Source organism: Pecten maximus, chromosome 5, assembly GCF_902652985.1.
Source record: "Pecten maximus chromosome 5, xPecMax1.1, whole genome shotgun sequence".
Taxonomy (NCBI): domain Eukaryota; kingdom Metazoa; phylum Mollusca; class Bivalvia; order Pectinida; family Pectinidae; genus Pecten; species Pecten maximus.
Genome location: NC_047019.1, coordinates 5,565,054 through 5,591,308, shown reverse-complemented (window position 1 = coordinate 5,591,308; position 26,255 = coordinate 5,565,054). Strand labels below are relative to the sequence as shown.

The window sequence follows — 26,255 nt, the reverse complement described above, 5'->3', positions numbered from 1 at the left end:
GACAGGCTCTATAAATAGTCAATTTTTATGTTTCTCTATCCTAAGTTGTTTCGACTACGCCCATGTTTTGAAATAATGTATGTAAAACATATGTCCGTGTGTTTGTTTCGATTTTATTTATTTGCTCTATTTTAATCATAAGAAATAAATGTAGCTCTGCTATAAAAAAAATACATCTAATACAATGTCTATGTAAATTATGGAGAGGGGCTGAACTGGCAGGACGTGTTACCCCCTCAATACTGGATCAAATGACAAACATCGATGTCTAACTTTACCTCTTTAGTGATGTATTTGACCACAGGCTATGGCTTGTTTCGATTTGTTTAAGAACGTGCATACTATAAACAGTCGCACGCATTTAGTCTGTCAAATGAAAATACGAAATTCCACGCATGATACTTTTTGCGGAAAAGTGTCCAAGAAATGACTGAACTTCTGATGCTAAATACGACCAGGGTGTTCTAAGCTTAAATGCAAAAGTCCAATGGACTAGGTATCTGTTGATTTCTGTAGGAACTGTATCTAATTAGGTCAGAGGTTAAAGTTCATCAATCTCTGATTTAGATAGACTTCCAACAGAAATAAAGTACGTTACTGTGAAAGACATTTCCTACATACATTTTATGTATGCATTGTCTTTTCGATATTCCTTCTGTTAGTATAATCCACAGTGCAATGCTACTGCGCATGTGTATTGGTATATATGGGTTAATATGTATATATATACAGGGTGTTTCAAAATATCTGATACAACCTAAATTGACTTTTTCTCAGTCACTTCTCATCAAATTGAAAAGCTTTATACACCATTTGCTAGTTAATTTTCAAAAGTTTGTTTAATAAAACGTTCGGGAAAATATGACATCATCTATGTCGTCATCTATGATGTCATCTATGACTCATAAAACAGGCAATCTCAAAGATGGAGGTATCTGACAAACATCTGGTAGAAGCAGTAAAACTACAAGTATATACTAATGTACCTTACAAGTTAGTGTAATTTACTCATGAGATAAACGCCTGAAAAAATAAAATTTAAATGATGCTAATTGGCCGAACATATGCTACCCTTCCTTACTGGGCTTAGCTACAGGTACCTGTTGTTGTGCTTGACGACATGGCATCTCTATTTCTTAAAACGGTGTACCCGTTTCTGGTATTAAACAATGGTAAAGGGAGACTTAATGGTGAACATTGGTGTGTGAACCTTAAAATGATGGGGCAAAAACTGTTTAATCATCCAAATGGTTCCTGTCTATAACTGTGCGTACAAGAATGAATCATTGTATTGGTCAGTTTTGTGTTGGTATTGTAAATGGTTTTCAAATTTTGTGACGTTTCTTTCCATTAAGTTCAAAGTGATTTCGAAATTATTCGTTTTGATACTTCTCTTTGTCCGTTCCCTCATAAGGGGTATAGATGGCAACATTCTTATAACTATTTTCTTGATGAAAATCACTCGTTGTTTCATAAGTCTAGTCGTTTGATTTGTATGTCCTCTAGCATCCGTGTGACGCATACTTCATGCCTATATGTAGTTCTATATTTGTTTGTGATGATTTGGCTGCCAGTTGTTAAACTTTTCCAATTTTTCTACGATTCAGTTTTGGTGTATGGGTCCGAAACTATGGCGCCGTAATCGAGGATGTAATGTATCAGGGATATATATACAACTGTATGTGAGTTTTTTAAAATAAGAAAGGACAGTGTTTCGCAATTCTATTTAGGAGGCCAAGGGTTGAACTTGGTTTTTCTGTATTGTTCAAAATGTGGGTGTTCCATTTCAAATCTTCCTCCTACTTCAGTCAGAGATGTCCCTTCAATAATATATATAATTGTATATAAGTAGTCCATAAATGTGCTCTAACTTTTAAACTAAAACTTTGATCTTTCTTAACTCATAAAAGTGGGCGATTGAACAGACAGAAGGATTGTGTATGCCGTCTTGGTCGGGGTTACGAAAAGTTTGCGTATATATTTTACTTACAAATCCATAACAGCTATGTAAGTGATCATTTTGTTCTTTCCGTCCGCCTATATCTTTTTTTGTTTCATCATTTAAAATTATTATACAAGTAAATATATACTTTGTACCCTTTTCCTGTGTGAAATGTGTTTTTATGTGCGAAATTCTTCCTTATCGTAATGAAATTGATATACTTATATCTAAACATCTTCTGTATATATAATAACTAAATTATCCTTGAGTAACCGGTAAATCCAGTATAACTACTACTACAAACTCATATTTTTAACATTGGTTTGGTTTGCTTTTGTTTAACGTCCTATTGACAGCCAGGGTCATTTAAGGACGTGCAAGGTTTTAAAGAGTAAAGGAGCACCCAGAGAAAAACCACCGACCTACGGTCAGTACCTAGCAACTTCCCCACGTAGGTTTCGAACTCGCAACCCAGAGGTGGAGGGCTAGTGATAATGTGTTATGGCACCTTAGCCACTCGGCCATCGTGGCCCCTTGTATATATTTAAAGATAGAACCAATGGATTGATGTGGATTTTTTAAATATCACAACACACTGTCTTCCCGACTTATAGCAGTCTTGATGCATCACATAACGTGTTACACCTCGTTTCCCTGATTATAATGTTTCCAACATGGAAGTTTTCGTTGATGCATATCATTATATCATATTTTGTTTGTTCGTTGTACATCATCACAAACAGGATTGCACATAATCTTGTTTAACTTTATCACTACAAGATGTCGATTCCCAGTTCTGCCACATATTTGATAATTGATCATTTCTTAATCTGTCATAGAAAGCGATCGGCATCCTTCACTCTAGGGCCGATAGTAGATGCTTCATAAAGATTTTTACAAATGTTTGACTGGTTATAAGCAATTGGGAAAAATCATTTGTCGAATTCATTATTATATAATATGGTCAATTAATCGGTTGGATAACTTAACCTTTTCCAGTTTTCGAGTTTTTTAGTTTTCAGTGATCCTACTGCTGCTACCATTGCAGTGTATGGACGTTGAGTTAAACCCTAGTCCGTGCTCCTAGCGTGCTTTCTATTATCCATCTTAATATTAGGAGTGTAGACACAAATTAGTTTTTCTTGAGGATATAGCCAGTGAATACGACTTTGTGTGTCTTACTGAGACCCAGTGAGATGACATAAGATCAGTTTCTTTTAAGGATTTATAAACGGTTTCCATTCTCCCTTCCGACTCGATGGAAATTTTGCAGGGTTTGGCATTTTGGTTTGTGGCGCGTTAGATTCAGAATGAAAATGTGTGCGTAAACTGTGTTTATGTAGGCCTATAATGTACTCAAAACTGGAATGTATGATATGAAAGTAGATGTATTGTTTATGTGGAGTGAGAGCCCTCCTGCATGAGGACATGTTTTGTCTAAGGGAAGCTGATTCTAAGGCTCCAACCTTAGCAGCCTCCCAATGTTATTTATGTGTCTGGAAAATAAAACCGGATTTTGAGGGAAAAAAATGGCATCTTAAAAGTTGATTGCTGAAAGGATTTAGAATATCCAGGTGATGAAGTGATGGGTGTAAAATTAATCTTCTCAATTCTAAATTCATTATTAATAAGGCTTGTAGACCAGAAAACTATATCCTTCCATTATGGGAAATCTTACTCGCATCAATAATCAATGCTCTTGATATTTCATCGAATGCAACTGTAACGGGGCCGCGGTGACCGAGTGGTTACGGTGTCCTGACACTTTGACACTAGCCCTCCACCTCTGGGTTGCGAGTTCGAAACCTACGTGGGGCAGTTGCCAGGTACTGACTGTAGGCCGGTGGTTTTTCTCCGGGTACTCCGGCTTTCCTCCACCTCCAAAACCTGGCACGTCCTTAAATGACCCTGGCTGTTAATAGGACGTTAAACAAAACAAACCAAATAAACCAAACTGTAACGGGAGATATAAACGTTAACTTCGTATCTACTTCAAATAACCATGTTATACTTTTTTATGAAAATATTCATGATATTATTGATAATATTCATCTTCTGATCTTAAGTCATAAAAGTGCCTTTTTAAACTGTTAATCTAATTGACTGTATCTTTTTTCACTAAAACCTACTCTAGTCCTAGAGAAGACAAAGATGAGTAGTCAAATAATTATTGTTTTAGTATGACAAGAGTAGATGACAGTAATTATGATATTTCTGTTGTTGAGCCAAAACCGATAAATGCCTCGGGCGTGGATGATACCTTCCATCATATGTCACGTGATACATTATGCACTGTCTGTATTACTCTCCAAACATTTTAAAACATGTCTTTGAGAACAGGTGTTTACCAAAATACATGGAAATTAACTAAAGTCATACAAAAAAGATGTTATCTAAAAAGGGTGCCTCTCATTCTCCTTCTTACTACTGGCCTATTTCTCTACTGTTCACTGTTGGAGAGTTGACTTAAACACTTGTATAATTATTTCATAGATAATATTTTTTTTTACGAACACCAATCGGGATTTATGCGTAGTCATTTGACAGTTTACCAACTTTGTGTTATTTATCACTTTTATGCACTTCACTTGAAGATAAAAAACTTACATGTGTAGGTTTTTGTGATATTTCAAAAGCTTTTGATAGGGTTTGGCAAAGAGGTTTGCTGGTCAATCAAAATCGTATTGTATTTCGGGTGAATTATATTCTTGGCTTGAAAATCAGACACCAAAATGTATTTCTATATAATTCTTCTGAAAGTGTTTTTGTTCTGCTGTGGCAGGCTTTCCTCAAGGCTCAATCTCTGGGCCATTTTTGTTTTTAATTTATATTAATTATTTTTGCTAATAACTTTGAATCTATATCTCGTCTATTGGCAGATGATACTTCACGCTCAAAGTCTTTATATTCTTGTCTTGATATTCAAGAAGCTTTGAATAGTGGACATTAAACGCACTGGCTAAAAAAACGGTTTGTTACTTTAAATCGTGATAAGGCAGATACTTTTAATCGTGATTAGGCATTTTTTTTAATTTATAGGTAATTCTGTGAAAATAATTGATGAAGATTTAGATTTATATCTGATGGGACAGCCCTAACCTATCTTTCGTCTATTGGCAGATGATACTTCACGCTTAGTCTTCATATTCTTGTCTTGTAGTTCAAGAAGCTTTGAATAGTGGACATTAAAGGCACTGGCTAAGATAAAGCAGATTAATTTTAATCGTGATAAGGCACATTTTGTTTTAATTTATAGGTAATTCTGTGAAAATAATTGATGAAGATTTAGATTTATATCTGATGGGACAGCCCTAACCTTACTGATCATCATAAACATTGAGGCGTAACTTTTAGTTCTGATGCAATATAGGGAGATCATATCACCGAAAATTATACCTCTTTTGTAGCTGTGTCCACACCAAATATAGCACGAACTTGTGATCTTGACTTGTGGGAAGGGAGGTAACTTCAACAGGCATAATTATACTTTTTGACAAACAATTGCAAAATAACAAGCCTGTCCTAATGACAGAAGATTTCCTATCGTGAATTTCTCGATGTGTATCTGGTTGTGGATGACTTCGATTGTGAACATCCGGGTGTCTCGGGAAGAGCTATTTGAAGGGCGTCCAAAAAGTTAGCCATTATGTCGCCAACAAACTTTTTCTTCTTAAAAGCTTATATGATTCAAGCGGCTTCATGCAAATTGTTGCATTTTAGATAACTTGATATTTGTATTTGTGTTGGAGGAAATTAGAGAAAAACAACTTCCCTATTTTAAACATCGAGTTTACTAAGTCTATTAATTACACAGTGATTCTAGGTCTTTTATTTAGTGATTTAGCATTTGCATCTTGCTAGCCAAGGCTTCTGATGACGTTACACTCCACAAATCCTTGGCAGATATAGTTGTGTTCAAACCATCCCGAGGCATCCAATCAAATTCGGACAGCTCGATCAATTGATAGTAGTTATTGATAACATGTATCATCAAAATGACACAGGCATTCATGTGTGTTTTAAAAATCACTGATGAGGAACATCTACAATGCTCGTTTTGATTGGTCGAAAATTTCATGCGTAAAAGGCGATAATAGGGCCAGAGCTGAGGACTATGTCTACAAAGAATTCGTGGAGTGTGACGTAATCAGAAGCCTAGGCTTACGAAGATAGCAATACGCATACTCTTTGGCGTTTAACATTGGTCGTGGAGTAAGAATTTGATTGTGACGCCATATTATCGACAATGGCGACAGTTGAGGTTTTGAGTCCATTTGATTAAGCGTTCTAGATTTAACTAAGTTCCAACATAAAACTTTGTTGTACACTTTCATTTAAATGTGTTGTGTAATTTTCAATGTGTTAAAAAACTGTTGGAATTCCATTTTCCTCGTTAATGCATATTGTTGTACCTTGATATGTCACGGAAAACAACATGCAATTATGTCACCGGCATGCTATTCATGGTTAAAGAGGCTTGCCCGCAGAGAGATCAGAAAAATTGGCTAATAGAAAAAGATTTTTTTACACATGACAGATTGTTGGAATTGTTGAGTTTTTCATTTTATTTTCCTTATAAAACGCTAAAAAGTTATATTAAAACCTCATTTTTAAATAATATTTATTTAATCGCAACCCGCAATAAGTCTAATTTGATGGACATATTAAAGAAACAAGCACGTGCACAGTGCCGCACAGTGATAACTTCAAAGGCAGCGGCGATTTACAAAGAAGATTTGCCGTTATATTCTATACATTTCCCTCTCAGGCTGAGTTTTAAAACGTCTTTTAAATACATATTCTGTCATTGTTTTCAAGAAATAAAGTCGGAAAGCCTCTAATTTTGTCACATAGAAACGTGTACTGAAGTTTATTTAGTGATCGGAGATGTGCCGTTTACCGGTCCGTCTGCGGGTAAGCCTCTTTAATTGAAATCTGTATTTTGTGACAGTTTTACATTGTAATTATTTGATTGTTTTCAAATACATCACATGAGTTTATATGATAATGACACCCCTCTGTGTTTCTACAATACACCTTGCATTACTTGTATTGTAAATATAATGTTCTATTGTCTATCTCTATATATTAATGTCTGTTTTCGACAGATACCTAGTTACACAAAAAAAAAGTTATAGAGGTAAATGACGTAAAAGGCGACGTCACGTGGAATGGACTCCAGTACGTCGTCGATAGGGCGGTCTGGGTACTGAGCTAGTTCACTAAGTGTGGCGTACACTAAGGTACGCACCCCATGTGGTACCGTAGGCAGGTATCTGTTTTTATACAGACTCTGTACCATCAGCATATAAGTGGTATAGGAGGAAGGTCTGATTGCCGTCTTCGGGTTCTGCATACGCGTGGCGTAGAAGTACGAAAATGTCTGTGTCCGTAGGGTACCTGACTACAGGAGACACCACAGATACACCACGGGACCGCTGTACAAAAAAGAAAACATTGTATTCATACTAATTAATTTAACGGTTGATAGAGCAGGGATGACTTTGGTGTTGAGGGTTGTGGGCGTATTCTGCCGATTATAGGAGGCGCGATAGGGTGCAAAATTCCTTGATGAGCCACCATAGTGAAGATTGTATAATCTTGCATGAGGATATTGCGAATCCTGTGACCTATGCGAGGCGAGACCTTGATAACCGACGGGACATTGATAACTTGGTTAGACAGCGTGTTACACAGCTTGAAATCTGGCCAAGTGATGTAAGGTCGTGGAAGCATTGTGCCCTGAACTGAGACGTTAGTAATAGTATTTGGGTAGCTAATGTTCAAGTATATAGGAGATACGGGTATCCTAGCAGCCGTGACAAAATCGCAGTCCGTGGGTAACGCGATATGGACGAATACTTGTGTGTGAGAACACCTGCTTCGTGTTACAAGTGTCAAATGGTAAATAGAGGAGGTATGGAAGTGGGGCGGGGTTGTTGGTTGGGGTTACCAACTGGTTATCGACTGGCACGGATTAACAAACGTCTCTCAGACCTTTGTAATGTCTTAGTCGATTATACAACATCGCCATTAACACTAAACACTACGTCATCAGAACATATATGCGCAGTCGATACATGTTGTTTGGATCTACAGTACACGAGTGACATAATATGGACTATTTTATTTAGGATATAATTTAAGTTGTCCAACATATTGTTTTTGAGTTATACAAAGCTTTGGTGAGTTTCCCGTAGTTTGGAGTGTGGGCCGCATACTGAACGTTATCATTACAGTCGAAAGATATTTTGTCCATATAACTGGAGCCTTCGCGCAATTTGTACAGAGGATTTGAGCAATATCGCTGTTATTGAGTTCACATACCGCATTTGATATTGGATGGCAAGAGCTTGTGTTGTGTCTGATAGCTTGAAAAAGAATCAAAGGAGGTTTAACGACTTAGAAAATTTTACCATCGGTCCCTAACAAGGTTTGGTTTGTTTTTGTTTAACGTCCTATTAACAGCCAGGGCCATTTAAGAACGTGCCAGGTTTTTGAGGTGGAGGAAAGCCGGAGTACCCGGAGAAAAACCACCGACCTACGATCAGTACCTGGCAACTACCCCACGTAGGTTTCGAACTCGCAACCCAGTGGTGGAGGGCTAGTGATAAAGTGTCGGGACACCTTAACCACTCAGCCACCGCGCCCCCCCCCCCCCCCCCCCTAACAAGGACGCGAGGCGCCCCATATATAAGGGAAATACCTAATTGACACATTGACTATTTCCGTAGCGTCCTGTGGTCGAAGCTCAAAACATTCACTCCAGTTACTTAGACTTTCTGTTACAAATAGGATATAACTATATCAGTCTTGGTTTTTGGGAAGTCACAAAGTATACCCATGTGCCATCTGTGGAAAACATCATCAAGCGGAAATGAGCCTAAGGGGGCTTTGCGGGCATTTGTATCCCGTTTGGCGAGTTGGTATTCTTCACAAAAGGTATCATAATCAAAAACCTTCCTGATTGAATTATTAAACAACATCGTGCTTTGTGTTTCGTTTGATCATCCATTGAGATTTGCCAAAAACTGGACGCTAAACCAAGTACTGAAAATACTGTGCTTGTTGCTGTTCTGTTCAATCTGTTTCGTCAAGTATGACTGGTAGGGGCAAGGTTTGAACACGGGTGATTTTGTTCAGTTTCATATATAGTCGATTGCGAACCTGAATGCATAAGAATTCTTTATGCGTACTAAGACAACTGGACTTGTATATATAATCTGAAGAACGTATCTAATACTTCTTAAACCAGACGATTGATTTCAGATTAAGCTTCCGGTGACGCACGATATGGGCGTGACCGTACGGGTGCGACATCGTTACAAAACAACACCTCTTAAAAGTTTCACAGTTTTATTAAAGTTCATGATTGTATAGTGGTTTACAAATGTAGTTCATCATCATACAATGGTTCCAATGTTCTTTCTCATTACAACCAACCAAACGGGCCAGCGTTGTCCAAGTTGGTGTCTATGTCTAAGCCCCCTTAACTCCCGAATCATATGATAGGTTTGGGATATGGTCAAGGCCCTTTAATCGTTGAAGTACCTCTTAGGGACTAAATTTGGGGATTTTTTATGAAATGGTTACCATTATTTTCCTATAATTGTTCCATTAAAATGTTCCCATCTCCTAAATGCATTAATATGACTGAATTGATTTTCAATAAAGAGGTGCGGAGGAAGTATAATTTGATCAGAAGCTGCTGAACCAGACTTGTTTATATTTAACAACCCTAACGGTGGTTCAGCTATTTTTGAATAAAATGCACCTGATGGACATAGAACTGAGAATCGTAATGGTTCCAAAGTGGCGACTACCTATCGCCCATCAACAATATGTTGTACCAAGGGCAACTCACTCCTAGGGATCACTACCGTTTTACAATGCCTTTAATTACATTGTCATTTTTAAGAATAGCGCAATAATACATTTCTGGTTTACATTAACTGGATAAGAAGCACTGCGTGTAGAACAGAATCGGTGCCTTTGGACACTGTGCCCTATCTAGCATTACATATCTGGTTTTTGCAGCATTAGTTACTATATAATTTGTTTCTAATTCATACTTTGCGACAAATTCAGAATTCTTAACTGTTAACGGCATTGGGACGTTAATGACATCATTTACAACTGGTTCTATGATAGAGGGCAAGAGATGGCCTAGTGCCAATAAACTCAATTTTTGCTTTAACTCCAAAACCTCACTATCTGCAGACCAAATTAATTGTTCTAACTCGTTTATTAAAAGATCTAATTGGAAATAAACTTGAACGAAATGTTCGAATGCTAATAATTGGTCTTCCAAATCATCGGCTACTTTAGTTTGTTTGTTTGTTTGTTTGTTGTTGTTTTTTTTTTTTTTTTAATAACAGTAAATTTACCGTGATATTGCCAAATGCCTGTCGGTTTTTCCGAAATTTTAATGCGTGATGCATTTACTATGGTTATTTTTTTTTTCAATTACATGTGCTATAGTTTGTTAATTTTGATTCAGACTATTAACGCCCTGCCTTATGTCGCCTTAATCCTCCTCCGAAATCGTGCCAAATAAAAAACTCAACGCCTAACCAATTATTGGAATTATCGCACTCTTGTTTCTACTTATAGAATGGTATTCAACAAAATAACGAGAATATTAATTTAGTTAATATGTTATTAATACTTTGAGTGGTGGGCAATTTTATCTGCATACAATTACAAGGGAGTCTAGATATCAATACACCAGTAACCAGATCCCTCACTAGTAGGGGTCCAGCTTGCTTTTACATTAACCGCTACAGTTGAGTAAATAAAGGGTCAGCTGGCATCTGGGACACCAACTGTGAGCAGGGCCACATACATTACATAAAGCAGGCCTCACCCTGATCAAATAGCAGATGACTAAATTTGGTTATATGTAATCTGTTTGACCAATGGGATGGACACTTCCCTGCTAGAGTGACCCCCCATAGGGGAAACAGTCAGCAGATTGTTCCCCTCCTACATGCTGGTCACTTCAGAATTTTCTGGCAAAGCTTCAGCAGCAGGATTTCTCTAACCTGAGATTTCCCACCCGCCCACCCTCAAATCATCATTCACCATTAAATATATTTATGTGTAGTTTTAGTATTTGTTAACTTGCAGTGTATAGTGATTAGTGTAGTAGGAGGACCATAGTTTAAGTTTTAACTACAAAAAATAATGATATTGCTTATTGTTATTTTACTCTGTTATAATTGATGTATTATGCAAATAAATCATGGTCTGAAGTTCACCCAAACCAATTTGTATGTTATTTATATTTAGTATATTGTAATATGTTTTCTATTTCTTAAGCCAGCATTTCTACCAGAAAATTGGATTAATCATGTAATTGGCCATACATTTTATTGTATTTAGTTTTTGAATACTGTTAACGTTGAATTTTACGAGAGGAGGGAATTTACTATACATGTATAATGATGGACACATTTTGTTCATACTGTACTATTAGCAGTACTGGATGATACCATAGGCCATCACAGTTTTTCATTGCTTCCGATAACACAAACAGGACACAAGCGTGCCCTATCGCAGCAGCAAGATGAGTCAAAATGCAGAACCTACACCTGGCAGCAGTAGGCACATGGAGGAGCATGAATTATCTGATGAGGACCGCGTAAGAATATGGGGAAAGCGGATGAAGCTATCTGAGGTAACCACCAAACTGCTGATCACACATGGGTTTGATTCCATGGAGGCTCTGTCCCAATATGCACCAGAGGATCTGCCAAAGCAAAAAATTACAATTGGACAGGCTAAACTTTTGAATAGTGCAGTCAGGAAAACCTTTTCTGACAAAACACCAGACATTGCAGTGTGTTCGGAGGAAACGGTTGCTGACACCCCTTCTAATACACAACCCCAACCCCAACCAGAAATGGACGTAGCGGCGGCTAGTGTTGACCAAGTAAACCAGGATGATGTGTTCATGCAAACTGTATTACAGCAGCTGGAATCTGCACAGGGAACACGAATAGGTTCTACCAGGGATATACCAGCCACTCATGGAGCTCCACCACCTACAGGTAAGGGTACAGCATGTACACTATCATGGCAGGACCCACAAATTTATATAAAAAATGCTGCCAATCCTAAACGACAGAATTTTTATGATATCCTTGATTTTGTAAATTCTGACGGGTCCCCTACTGAGGAAGTAGTATCTGGACTACCTAACGGTCAGTCATTGGTACTTAAAACAGGCCCCCAAAATTTAAAATTGAGAATATCTCTCAAAATCAATGGTCTATGGCAAATTTGGCAATTCTGTACAAGTTAGTCGAAGATGGTGCGCTTGCTCAGGACCAAATCTTTGACTATTTGTCATATACATACAAAGTACTTCAACTATTGGCAAGTTTTGACCAAACCTCTGTATTTATTCTGGACAGAGAGTACCGCAAACTCCAAAACACACACAATTTTCGATGGTGTACAGATATCCCGCACCTTCAAACGGTGCATTTAAAACACGCCCCAGGGTGTTGAAATTTGTCGACTCTTTAATAGTCGAAAGGGATGCTGGCTTCATTCTTGCAAGTATGAGCATGTTTGTTTTGTCAAGAATTGCGGCCAAAACACCTTGCTTTTTCTCATCCTTATGGGGATGTGACTAAGCCAAAAAACTTGTAAAGGTCCCTACTGCTGGCATTGACAGACAGCATGGGAGAGTGAACTAACAGGAGATAAAGACAACCATTTCATTCTATCCGGCTTAAAATATGGATTTGACATCATAGATCCAGATACCAACCCTAGCCCTGTAGAATCTCTAAATCATCCATCAGCGTCTATTAAAAGTGATTTGTATGATAAAGCTACAGCACAAATTAACACAGAAATTGAGAATGGCAATTATATACAGGTTGACCAGGCTGCACTGATCGTTGTCATACCAAAATCAGACGGCGGAGTAAGACTGATTCATGACTGTAGTAAACCCACAGGTCTTGCTGTTAATGATTATGTATCGGAACTAGACAAACAGAGGTTTCAATCAGTTGATGATGCAGTCAAACTTGTTACGCCATTTTGCTATATGGCAAAAGTGGACCTTAAGTCCGCTTATAGGTCTGTCCCCATAAGCAAACACAGCCAAAAGGTTACTGGTCTTAAATGGGAATTCAAAGATGGCCCAAGATATTTAGTAGATACAAAATTACCTTTCGGTTCCAAATCAGCTCCTGGCATTTTTCACCGGCTCTCCCAGTCTGTCCGACGCATGATACGAAGGAAAGGTTTCAAGATTGTTGCTTATCTTGATGACTTCTTCTTATGTGAAACTACTAAAAGCAAATGTTTAACAGCATTAAACACTTTACTAGGCCTGCTCAGGAAGCTAGGTTTCATGATCAGCTGGGCTAAGGTAATCGGTCCCACTCAAAAGCCTACCTTCTTAGGTATAGAAATTGACTCAGCCACAATGTCAACCAAGCTACCTGATGCAAAACTGCTGGCTTTGAGAGAGGAATTGGCTTCCTTCTCAGCTAAACTTAGGGCATAAAAAAAACAACTGCAATCCCTTGCTGGGAAATTGAATTGGGCAGCTTCTGTAATTTATGGTGGGAGATGTTTCCTGCGCAGAATTCTCAATGCTATCTGCACGCTCAAGCACAAAGCTCACAAAATCCGCCTCGTTGGTGAGATTCGGCAGGACATAGATTGGTGGCTACAATTTATGTCCACTTTCAATGGCAAGTCATTTTTGTTGGACAAGCGTCCCATTACTGACATCCACACAGATGCCTGTGTGGACGGGGGGAGGGGGCTGTCTGAGAAACGACTGGTTTTATGCAAACTTGCAACAGGATTTCCCAGATATAATGCCCCTGCACATTAATGAAAAGGTGTTTGGCAGTAACTAGATGGGCACCTCTACTGCGTAATCGGCGCTTTTGATTCACTCGGATAACATGGTCACTGTTAATTGCATAAATAAAGGTAATCACGTAATGAAACTATCATGCACTCCCTACGTACTTTTTTTGGCTCTCTGCATATTACAATTTCCATATCACAGCCTGCCACATTCCTGGTAAGCATAATGTGACTGATGATACTGTCTCACGCCTGAGTGAGTCATCCTTCTTCTGGGAGTGGTAAGCAGCCATAGCCACCCTTTACAGATCAGTTGATCTTACAGCTCACATGTCCTCAAAGGCTTTTCACTCTCTGTTATCCAGGTACGGGACGACAACCGAGCAACCTAGATAGTTTGGATGCTACAGTCAACCATTTTAGGCTGAACACATTTGCACCATCGACAAAGAAGACTTATTCTCAATATCTTTGTGCTTATCTCACGTTTTGTAAAACATTTAACATCAAGATGGTACCCATTTCTGCTTTTGACCTTGGCCGCTATGTAGCATATCTTTCACATTGCCTCTGCTTTGTATCAATACGCAATTATCTGTCAGTTGTCCGATTACTTCATATTGAGGCAGGTTATAGTAACCCTCTACAATCCCACTATATCAATTCAGTGTTAAAAGGGGCTAGACGTGTCCTGGGAGATCAGTCATCTCCCAAACTGCCCATCACCCCAGCCATACTGTTAAGTATTCTAAAACAATTAGACTTAAGTTGTCCAGCAGATATTACCTTTTGGGCAGCATGCACAGTTGCATTTTTCTCCTTCTTCAGGAAATCAAATCTGTTTCCCCCACCAAAATCAGTGTTTACTCCAGGTACATGTATTCACCTATGCAGGGACTTTGTGGTCTTTACACCTGATGGGGCTGTACCATCTGTCAATTGGACTAAAACTATCCAATTTCGTCAGCGTACATTGGCTATCCCCCTACCCCGCATTAACAGATCACCCATATGCCCAGCACAAGCACTCCTGTTGTCATTCAAAATATCTCCAACATCTTCTTATGTTTGCCCTCTCTTCATGTATAGACAAGGTGAAAAGTTGTTACCGCTAACGTACGCAATGTTCATATCCCGCTTGAAACAATGCTTAGCCACTGCGGGACTTGATCCCAGCTTATATTCTGGACATAGTTTCAGACGGGGTGGTGCTACCTTTGCCTTAGAGTGTGGTCCCTCTCCAGACATGATTCAATCTCAAGGGGACTGGAAAAGCCTGGCATACCAGAGATATCTTGACCCTTCTCTCTCAGCAAGGCATTTAGTTGTCAAAACAATGGCATCCCACATTAGGGAGCTTAATTTATAGTAGTTACCAGTTGGGAGTCCTTACAAAGCAAACTCTTCTTGAAACTGCAGTTTTACACTAAGTAGGGACCTGTCAGAATATATGTATATATAGAACAGGGGAGGTCAGTATTGCCTGCTCCTCTAACTATTACTTTTAATATATGTACAAGTTTTAAAGGTCAATTATACTGCCTGAGGTATTAATTAAGATATACATGCTGTGCCCTATCCTTCAGGGTTTCTGAGACTTTAATTAACCATTTCTGTGTGTAACTGGTGTTTTCCATAGAGAGTTGTCTGCACATGTACAGGAACAGTTTGGAGACATTTGTGTTTATTCCATGGGCAAAGTTGGCCTGTACCTAGTGTGCAAGACTTTGAACAATACGTGATTATGAGACAGTGTTTATCCCATGGATATAAACCACCAGCACATATAGTGAATGGAAACACTGTTACACAATTTGATTTGCTTTATGATATTGAATATTAACTTCTTATACCTAAATTTTATAAAATGTATATAAACACTTATACAGATATTGGACCTACTACTATAACAGGTTGGTTTGGGTGTTTGGAGGACCATAGTTTAAGTTTTAACTACAAAAAATAATGATATTGCTTATTGTTATTTTACTCTGTTATAATTATGTATTATGCAAATAAATCATGGTCTGAAGTTCACCCAAACCAATTTGTATGTTATTTATATTTAGTATATTGTAATATGTTTTCTATCTCTTAAGCCAGCATTTCTACCAGAAAATTGGATTAATGAGAATATTAATTTAGTTAATATGTTATTAATACTTTGAGTGGTGGGCAATTTTATCTGCATAAAATTACAAGGGAGTCTAGATCTCATTACAACAGTAACCAGATCCCTCACTAGTAGGGGTCCAGCTTGCTTTTACATTAACCGCTACAGTTGTGTAAATAAAGGGTCAGCTGGCATCTGGGACACCAACTGTGAGCAGGGCCACATACATTACATAAAGCAGGCCTCACCCTGATCAAATAGCAGATGACTAAATTTGGTTATATGTAATCTGTTTGACCAATGGGATGGACACTTCCCTGCTAGAGTGAACCCCCATAGGGGAAACAGTCTGCAGATTGTTCCCCTCCTACATGCTGGTCACTTCAGAATTTTCTGGCAAAGCTTCAGCAGCAGGATTTCTCTAACCTGAGATATGCCACCCGCCCACCCTCAAATCATCATTCACCATTAAATATATTTATGTGTAGTTTTAGTATTTGTTAACTTGTAGTGTATAGTGATTAGTGTAGTAGGAGGACCATAGTTTAAGTTTTAACTACAAAAAATAATGATATTGCTTATTGTTATTTTACTCTGTTATAATTATGTATTATGCAAATAAATCATGGTCTGAAGTTCACCCAAACCAATTTGTATGTTATTTATATTTAGTATATTGTAATATGTTTCCTATTTCTTAAGCCAGCATTTCTACCAGAAAATTGGATTAATCATGTAAATGGCCATACATTTTTTTGTATTTAGTTTTTGAATACTGTTAACGTTGAATTTTACGAGAGGAGGAAATTTACGCTAATTACGCGGACTCCTTTTGCTCGCGAAAATTTCCCCCATGCGTATCATTTTGATATCAATTTGCTGAATCTTGAACTATAAGCGAAAGTGGATCGATCGCAAAAATTATCCCCATGCGTATAGTTTACATATTGAAATCGTGAATTTAACCTCCGCGAAAATAATCACGTTTACAGTAGTCTACCTCTTTGTGTAAAGCTCTGAAGGTTTCTGTAGAGGCTTGTTTTTGAAATGCTTGTATTAGGACTACTAATGACCTTCTCAACCTCATTTAAGAGTTTAACCTTGAACTCCTCAAAAGGTTTTAGGTCATAGACGATTGTTACTAAACAACGGGATTGGGTAATATGGATTTCTGGTGTCTTCTGGGAAACACATTTTCAGAAACTTGAAAAAGCCCGTTGCTGGTTGTAAGAACAGCTAGCAAGCAAGCTGCAACTACATATATATGTATTGATATGTTTGCAGTTTTAAACCAATTATCAATTATGCAATATAATAATCACTAAACAATAGTTACCATGATAGCAATGATACACGGAATTCTATCAACACTTGATTTCAATTGTCCGCCATCGTCTTTATGCTCTGCAATATACAATAAAATGAATCGGGTTAAATGATAACTTTTATCATAAATCTGACTTAGGAGACATTCTATTTTCCAATATGCAATGAAATAAAATGAAAACTTACAGTTTACATCGGATGAATAGATGAATTTCATCTGACGCGAAACCTATTTCAACAATTTATCTAACACGCTTAGTAGGCTACTTGCCATTTCCTTATTTGAATACTTAATTTTGCATTTATTAGGTCGTTGTCGATGATTCCTGCATAACCTTCTTTTAGGTTCTAGGTGTTTCATGCTTATAACGGTATTCCCGTTGGTACATTAAATTCATGGAGCCGGGTCTCCACCACTTATCACGGGACTGGATATCCCGTGATTTCTCAATTCGAAGTGTAACCCTCCGCTGTTGGTACCTTTTAAAATTATCAGGCAACTCAGTTCCACGGCTCAGGTTCATCACAACATAATATTGTTGCCAGCGGTGTCGTCGGCGTCGCTTGGGTACAACTAGAGGTAAACTGTCGTCTGCAGCAATCTGTAGATTTCAATGTTTATTAACCTTAAGCCTTGTAGTTGCTCATCAGTATTACATTCATGTACCATATATACAACATACAATAATGTACAATTCATTACAGCCATGGTAAATCAAATAAAGTATACATGTGAATAAGCAAGCTTGTACATTAATTGGCGGATAGTTGATTGCTATTATACTGAATACCGGCGAAAAGTACTAGAATTGTAAAGAAAGAAAAAATATTGACATGCTTTTAATAATGATATCTAGTAAGATTGAAATAATGAAAAGTCACGTGACAAAGAGAATCTGGCCTAACTCTATGGAAAATTACGTTAACATGATGCGCGGAACGTAATGTGAAACTAAGGTGTAGATTTTTGTCAAAGTTGCAAACATCCATTTTTTTCATTAAAAATAGTTAACAATCGAACCGGTTTATAAGATGATAACCGATTCAAGTAATATGTCTTAATATATATTTTACGTTAATCCTTATAAAGAGGGCCAAAAAAACATGATTTGAAATTCATATTATAACAAATTTTGATTACAGTGAATGCACAATCTCCGTTCTCTTGGAATATTTTAGAATCTTTCTTCTTTAATTCGTTATTTATGAGACGATAATTTAGAAATAAAACCGGAGATAGACATCTTTTTTTGTTGTTGTTGTTTTATTATTTGTTCTGCGGGGATAAATCCCTAGACTTCACAGCTATAATTAAGGAAAGAAGAAACATAAACATCAAAAATACTAATCATAGATTCAATATTTAGAGACAGGTTGTTGCAAATATTTAAAACATTAAACAAACATTTTCGTCCTTGAGCAAGCCGAGCTTTAATTAATTTAATTAATTTACCGTTAAAATGCAATGTGTACCCAAGGTTATTAAAGCTATTGATGATTTCAATTTCCATGTTTTCAAAATTAAAATGTTCGTTCGAGTTTAATCTGCCAACATATCTGAAATGACAAGTTTGGATTTTTTTCAGTATTAATAGAATTTTTTGTAATTTTTTATTGTAAGATTTCAAAGACTCTTACATTTTCAGGAGATTATCTGCAGAAAAAGAACAGTATTGTCAGCGTATATAAATAAAAATAAAGAAATAACTCTTAAAAATAATGCATCACATGGCATGTTAATTAATTCATTTTCAAAACCAAAATCATTTACGTTCATTGAGTAGAGGAAGGGAGATAACCCCTCATCTTGCATCAAGCCTCGCATATCGCAAAAAGTCTTAACGTTCAGAATTGTATCTACCTTCATGAAGTGATTTCAGAATATTTCAAGGTTTCCCATTTTAATATATAATTTTAAAAATCGTTTATTTCATCAACACATTCATATATGCTTTACGATAGTCTACAAAAATGCAATAGAGCTTACGCTCTTTAGAAAGAATATTTTTTATGTGATGAATTGTATTAAAATCTGCTTCTGGTTGAATAATAAATATTAAGAGGATACAATGCCAGTGTGACTGATTAATTAAATACGTATTTAAATGTTTTCAAATCTTATTTTACGAATTTTCTTTGTTATAGCAATGTGGATACAAATCAATGTTAAAACACAACTTACGCCCAACTGAGAAAACGGGTTTCTCGCTGTCTCTCTCTCTGGCTCGCTTCTTAATGCCGTCTTGTTCTGGAGTAGAGGACTGTGAAATCGTGACGCATAAAACACGATGATGAAATGATGAATGACGTCATAAGATAACATCTACATGTAGCTGTAGATTTTTCTGTGAACTCGTTGCTCGAAATGGTTCCGGAATGCTGGAACGGACCAGGGACCCTAATTCGGTTTTCTCTTTTCCGATATCTTCTTAATTGGCCATGTGATGTCATAATGTCCAGGTACTGTAGCACACTGGCAATCCCATTGTTAGAATTGTCCATGTCCACTCCAGGTATTTTGTTTCGTCCCGACATAATTGACAGAGGAATCTTAGAAAAATTATCTATTATGCGAGAATTACCACAGTAATTCAATTTTAAGTTCCGGGGATATTGCAGAAAGTTCTGTGGTGAAATATTGAACACACCCATGGTCATGATGGTAGATCGTCGAACTGAGGAGAGAAACATTGATTGATCGATGGGGCTTCACGTCCTTGTTCCGGTTATAACCGAGCCTAGGACACTATATAATTAAACCTACTGATGCGTGCTGGCGAGGGTTGCGAAAATCTGACCAGTCACGTGACTTGACATGTGCACGTGGAATGATTTTAGATTGTAACGTGACACCCGAGGTACCCAAACTGTCACTGAGCTGATCCCTGGCGGCCCCTCAGCTGCGGGATTGGATTACCAGATAAATCTTGATATCATGAGTATCCGAGGAGATGTTCTTACCTTTTCTGCTTGTGGGGGAAAACCACGTAATACTTTTGTAAATTTCCCAGCAGCCAGGGCTGTGTAATCAGAGGCCTATATTAATATATAGGTCACTGGTGTAATTGAAAAACAAAAACGAAACAAGAAATATCTTTAAAAAAAGATAAACGGCACATTTTTAATTAATGCTGGTGGTTATAATGTAAAACTGCTGGTGAAATAAATAAACGAACTAATGCGTTTCACCATGGATAACTAAGTTACAACAGTTTGAATCATTTTTGGTGATAATCAGACTGCATTTGAATCTGTAATATAACTTTAATAGTGTGTCATTTGAAAAGATACATCCACTTATTTAGCTTGCATTCAATCTTAACTTTGTTTCGTTTTTGACTGCATATCTGCATTTTGCATTTACCGCTACATTGACCAATCACATACTTCATCTTGACCAGTAACGCCACCTGTCGCGTCATATCCGGGGCCAAAAAAACAAAATTTTAAAGTTACGAGGATGGTCTTTGAATGTTTGAAACAACCACATATTCTGCGATAATACGTTGTCAATCAAAAACTTTTGGATGCATCAAATGTACAAGTAATTTAGTGGCATGAACATGGACAGCAGATAGAAATAACAAATGATGCCTATATCAGTGTATGTACATGTCGTACATAGGCCTTCATATGCAATTAATTTAGTGAATATATAGTCTATACTATTAAGACGCAGACAAGATCATCGTGTTTTCGCTCCTTCGTCATCGTTTTTTCTCTCCTTCGTTTAGGTCGAAAGAGCGAAGGAGCGATATTGGAAATTGGCTTTAAAGGAACACTATAGGTATAACTATCCAGTTTACATTTGGTTTTTGTTTTGTTGTTTTTTTTTTTTATCTCTGAAGCCAGGCTGATTTAAAGTCATTCAGAGTTGGCAATTTAGGAAAAAGCGTTAACTTTTGCCTGGTTTTAGACCTGACTATGGCGTTTAATCTTAACGCGTTAAATCTTAAAATTTATCTCGTTTTTGACATGAACGGCCTTTCATAAGTTTGTGACGCAGATTCCCCATCGTGGGTTACAGCGCGTGAGAGGCGTGGAGTGTAGCCATCTTTGTATTGCACAAGTACCGGTTACGTATAGTTGATAAACACCATCCTCATCTTTGTGGACCTGTCTACTTAGTGTTCGTGGATTGAAGTGTTGGACTATTTCCATCGCCATAGTAACAGTAAGTTTTAATTGGGGTAATGTTGTATTTTACATGTAAACTTAGAAACTTTGATTCCCCCACAGGGGCATGTCACGATGTTTGTTGGGGGTCCTGGGGAGTGTAGTTATTAAGATATTTCTCTCCTCCCAGAAGCAATGCTACATGCCCCTCTGGGGTCTCCCATTAGGGGTATACTATTCAAGAGTCGAAGAAACTTTTTGAGATGACCACACGACTGTCCGAGGATGGGATCAATGTGTGTTGTATTTATATATATATATATATATATAGGTCATGCATAGGTGCTTAGCACGTTTATAAGTCCAAGACCGATTATAGACTAATATAGGCCTATAGATATATATATTAGTCTATAATTGGTCTTGGACTTATATACGTGCTAAGCACCTATGGGTCATGTCGATGCTATAAAGAAGTTGAAATCACATTTTACGGTCTCTTCGCGGGAGTTTGACGTTCTGTTTTTGTTTGTTTGTTTGTTTGTTTTTGTTTTTTTTTTTTATAGTAAACATGTTTTTTTATATGGATATTTTCTAGTCTTTATGATAGAACGGTACATTGAGACAACTTATAGCTACGCTCACAGGGACTTGGCTAGTCCGAGTTTCCTCTGGCCCTGGCACCATGTCTGGTATATGGCCCCTACACGAGCAATGCATGGTGTCAGAGCCAGAGGAAACTCGGGCTATCTCACGTGATGATACTACCGTCTTACTCTTACTTGTGGAATTTATACGTAAATCCTTCACACTCTCTTCTCGAACTACTGGTCGCTAAATGTGTACAGTGGTGTTACCGACTTTGTAAATGAATTTGGTCGCTGAATAGTCCACCATTGCTCTCAAAACCAAGACAAATCATATACATGAATGAATCAAGTATATATATTAGAATCTGTCACTGTATTCCCTGTGGTTAAGGTGTCTCGACACTTTGTCACTAGCTTTCCAACCCTGGGTTGCGAGTTCGAAACCCGCGTGGTTCAGTTGCCTGGTACTGACCGTAGGTCGGTTGTTTTTCTCCGGGTACTCCAGCTTTCCTCCACCTCCAAAACCAGGCACGTCCTTAAATGACCCTGGCTATTAATAGGACGTTAAACAAAATAAACCAAACCAAATATGTTTCCTGTTATTTCTAACGTTAAGTGGTTGAACCTACCAACACTTTTAAAGGTGAAGGTAGTAGTATATGTATGTAGGTTTTGGCTCTACAAAAAATGAGGTGCAGCACCTCCATGTGTCAACCCAAATGAGGTGCAAAAACAAGATGGCGGCCATGTGTCAACCCAAAATGAGGTGCAGAAAACAAGATGGCGGACACGTATAAAGCGGCATGAGGTGCGGAATGGGTGGGGCTTACATATGAGGTGTTAAATCAAGATGGCCACCATATGTGTCAAAGTAACTGAGGCGAAGGAAAAAATGGCGGCACGTGTGACCAGATGAGCTTTGAAAGTCCGATATATGTGTGAATATTTGTTTTGCCGGACGGGTCGATTGTTTGCGAACTTTCGTGTTTTAGTAACCAACACACCCGAAGGGTGTGATGCGTTAGCACTCGCATAAGGTCGACTTGTATTCTTTGCTGAGATATGTATCTCCTTAATCATATAACCGAAAAGCGAAATAAAGACAAACTTTTCAGGAAATATAATAAAGGAGGAGTTTGTTTAAACTCCAAAAGTTTTAAAATGAAAATGCAGGAACTAATTTTCTCGAATCACTCTGTTAATTTCCTCCATTTTCTGGGTCAAATTAAACCACTGTTCTCTTGACAGTGTAATCGTTGTCGGGTGGTTACCAGATTTCCGTATCGTGACCTTGGTATTATATCCTCCCTCGTGAACTATCAGTTCAACAGGATCGCCTATGGCAAATGTAAAGGGTTCGAGGTCATTTTGTTGCCATTCTGCCAGAATAAGATCGACATCTTCTTGTAGAGAAAATAGCATATCCCAGCGATCTCTTGTCACTCCATGCCTGTTATTGCTCTGCTCGCGTCCCTGAAATACTTTATGCTACCCTTCTTATATCCCCATTACTTCTCTGCCCTTAGACCCTTACACATCCTGTCCTCGTCCCACCACTACAAAGTGCACTAACCCAGCCCCCGATCTCCCTCTGTTCAAGTACATATCTCCGTCCCCCTTCGGTTTGTACCGCGCATGTTTGTTGACAATACCCAACGCGTTTTTTAATTTGTCCCCCTCGCGCCGACCGCGCCCCGATGTCTTTTCCGTGCTTTTAGCCTGATCGTTGAGGAGTTCGTGTTTTTATTGTCTTTGTTTTGTATTGTTGCCTTCTCTGCTCAACTGCCAGACCCTCTTTTGCATGTATCGTTCTGCGGTCGTGAGACTTCCTCCTCTGACCTTATTGTCATAATTCATTTTTTTGAGACCCTCTCGTTTACTGTCAGGTATGTTTCGTTTTTACGTGGTCGCTACAGGTTCTTGTGACTCTTATAGGTAAGGTGCCTATGACTCCGGTAAGGTGTGATATATTTACAGCTCGGTCCAGGCAGGTGTGACTTTTATTCACATGGCGATAGGAAACATGCAACAGACATCCGAACCCTTGGCACCGTGTGACCCCTAAAACAACACACCTTGTTTTCCAAGTGTAATCCAAAATCACCCTGGAATCACACATGTTACCCCCATCACCAGGTTTAATGTCTACGACTTGGTGACCCCCATCGGGACCGCCCTTCCTCCCCTCATTAACTAACCCCAACCCCCCAACCATTTGGGACCAATTTATCTTCCCTAAATTGTCCGGAGCAGAATGGATCATATTCGTGGTTTAAACCGTATTACTTCTCCCGGCCACTCCGGCAGTCGTAACCGGGTAACGATATAGAACCACCCACCCCCCCGACTCGCTTCGAAGTTAACTCTCCCCCCCCCCCCGCCTCCGGTATAAGGTCGGCTGGGAGCTCGCGGGCAACATTGCCTTCCACTTCCTGTTAGCTGGTTGTTTCTTGCATGTTACGGCCGCGCTTTTAGCCGGGAAAAAAAGCCAAAAAAAAGCCTTTAAAACGCAAAAAAAGTTCCCCCCTTTTTAAAATTTTTGTTTAAACCCTTTAAAAAAAAGAATTTTAAAAGGGGGTTAGTTTTTAAAATTGTAATTTTTAATTATTTTTGTTTTTTTTTTGGGATAAAATAAACACTACATGTAGTATATTTTGGGGGTGTGAGATTTATCCTCTCCATTCTGCCATCTTGGAGTTCGCCCAGGTAGTTTTTTTACGGGCGTACATGTAAATTTTAATACTTGCCTTAGACGGGTTTATAGGTGTAAATATTTAAAAGCTGGCCATGCAGGTTGAATATTTATTAAAATGTTTACTGGAAAAAATTTAAAACAAAAATCGACAACTGCACGTGGTTTGTTTCTAAAGTATCAAAACACATGGAATAAAGTTAACTCCATTTATGTATACATGAAAATTGGGAACGATTTTAAAAACAAACAATTTGGGAAAATTCTTTCCCCAAAATTGTCGAGTAAAAGGGGACTTCCTGGTTTACAACCGTTTACTATCCCGGGGAACCAGTCCAGGGTACGATATAAAAAAAAACGATGATTGAAGTTTAAAAATATGGGTCGGGTTGGGCATCGGGAAAAGGGGTTTAAATTCATTTTAAGGGTGTTTTTAGCATTTACAAGATTTAGAAATTTCAGAAGACATTAAGATGAGACAAAAATTTTCCCCCCCAAAATATCTTTTAACCGTAAAAGAAATAGATTTTGGGGCTCACGTTTCTCCCAGAATATTAAGAGAATTTATTCAATAAAAACAAAAATTTTGAACTAGTAACCAGATGATAAAAAAAAAAAAAACGTAATAAGATTTGTAACAAATTTCCTTTAAAATTCACAATCCTCGTAGTATAGGGTCAGTACCCCTGCCTGTCAGTGGAGACGGGGTTCAAATTCCCGTCGTGGAAATTCATTTTTCAAATTTTATTTTATTTTGATCTATAAACGATGTAGTATAGTACTAACGTCCGATGGAGAAAAAAGATTTCATATAAGTTTTTTCTCTTCAGACTACCTAAATGTACAATAAGAAACAAGTTAACTAAATATGCTTTGCTTGTTTTGATGACGTACGTCGCAGAGTGTACAAACAGGTTCAGTAGGTATTATAAAATTGAACGAGGAGAGACACAACATACGCTAGTTAGCGCGAAACGTTCAAATGTCTTGTAATCAGTTTTTGCTTTATTGGATTTATGCTACGCCCGTGAGATTCATAAAACATTTCAGAGAAGAAAGTAGGACTCTGTTTGAACAATTGGAAAAGTAAATGATACAGAAGTTTAAAAGCATTTAATTGCGAAATCAATTAACATCTACTCCGATCAATGAACAATTTTAGAAAATATCCAAGCAAAAGAATGGCGAGTAATTCTTTAAAACGGAACCTGCCTGGAAACGAGTGGGTATCGAATGATACAAACAATGATAAAACTAAACGAGTTTTCAACGACAAATAACTTCCTATTTGGAAAAATTGAAAAGTTACAAAAGAATCAGGGTTTTTATTGGATACGAGAAAAAAACTTTTCGTGAAGAATAAATTAAAGATAAAAATCGATAAGACATGTATTCACTGCGTTTGTTAAAAAAACTTTCCCGCCGGGGTTTTTAAAAAATTAAAATTCAAAAACCCAAATTTTATGTTAAATTTTAAAAACCTTTCGGATTAAAGACGGCACAGTCTAACCTTTAATTACCCGAGAAAAGACAGAAAAGGGAAAAATGAAAAAAAAACTCGTCAATGAACTCTTTTAGATTGGGCCGGGAAAAAACCTGGGGGTTTTTTTCCTGGAAATCTTTAAGGGGAAT

The 26,255-nt window shown here is 37.8% G+C and overlaps 2 protein-coding genes and 1 long non-coding RNA gene across 5 annotated transcripts in view; 1 reads left to right on the top strand and 2 right to left on the bottom strand.

Moving 5' to 3' along the window:
• The window catches only part of LOC117326945 (placenta-specific gene 8 protein-like), an 87,710-nt gene that overhangs the window by 20,910 nt on the left and 40,545 nt on the right, over positions 1 to 26,255 (bottom strand). The window lies entirely within an intron of this gene.
• On the bottom strand, positions 15,722 to 19,931 carry LOC117326949. Its single transcript, XR_004532535.1, has 3 exons — positions 19,408 to 19,931; positions 17,706 to 17,827; positions 15,722 to 17,303 (listed from the first exon to the last, which is right to left on the bottom strand). It is a non-coding gene; the product is annotated as an uncharacterized LOC117326949 (long non-coding RNA).
• The window catches only part of LOC117326944 (cornifelin-like), a 43,985-nt gene continuing 38,951 nt past the window's right edge, over positions 21,222 to 26,255 (top strand). The window contains exon 1 of the mRNA XM_033883747.1: positions 21,222 to 21,399. The gene's annotated coding sequence lies outside the window, so the exon portion shown is untranslated. The remainder of the gene's footprint in view (positions 21,400 to 26,255) is intronic.